The sequence below is a fragment of the Penaeus monodon genome, chromosome 15, assembly GCF_015228065.2.
Source record: "Penaeus monodon isolate SGIC_2016 chromosome 15, NSTDA_Pmon_1, whole genome shotgun sequence".
Lineage (NCBI taxonomy): Eukaryota > Metazoa > Arthropoda > Malacostraca > Decapoda > Penaeidae > Penaeus > Penaeus monodon.
This window is the reverse complement of record NC_051400.1, coordinates 36,861,129-36,861,353: the sequence shown is the minus strand read 5'-3', so window position 1 is coordinate 36,861,353 and position 225 is coordinate 36,861,129.

Below are 225 nucleotides of genomic sequence, written 5' to 3'. Positions count from 1 at the left end.
AATCATTAATAAACTAACCATTGCAATGTATCTTACCTGAAGCATACTGTCGCAGATACTGAGGTTATAAAATACTATTATATGAAAGTATATATAAAAGTTATCATTGGAGAAACACTAACTGTAGACCAATATTGATGTATGTACTCATGCTGACCTTACATTAGCTTTTGGTTTTTAGTAGTACAGACTGAGAAATATTGAGAAAGTGGGTGAAGGAAAATG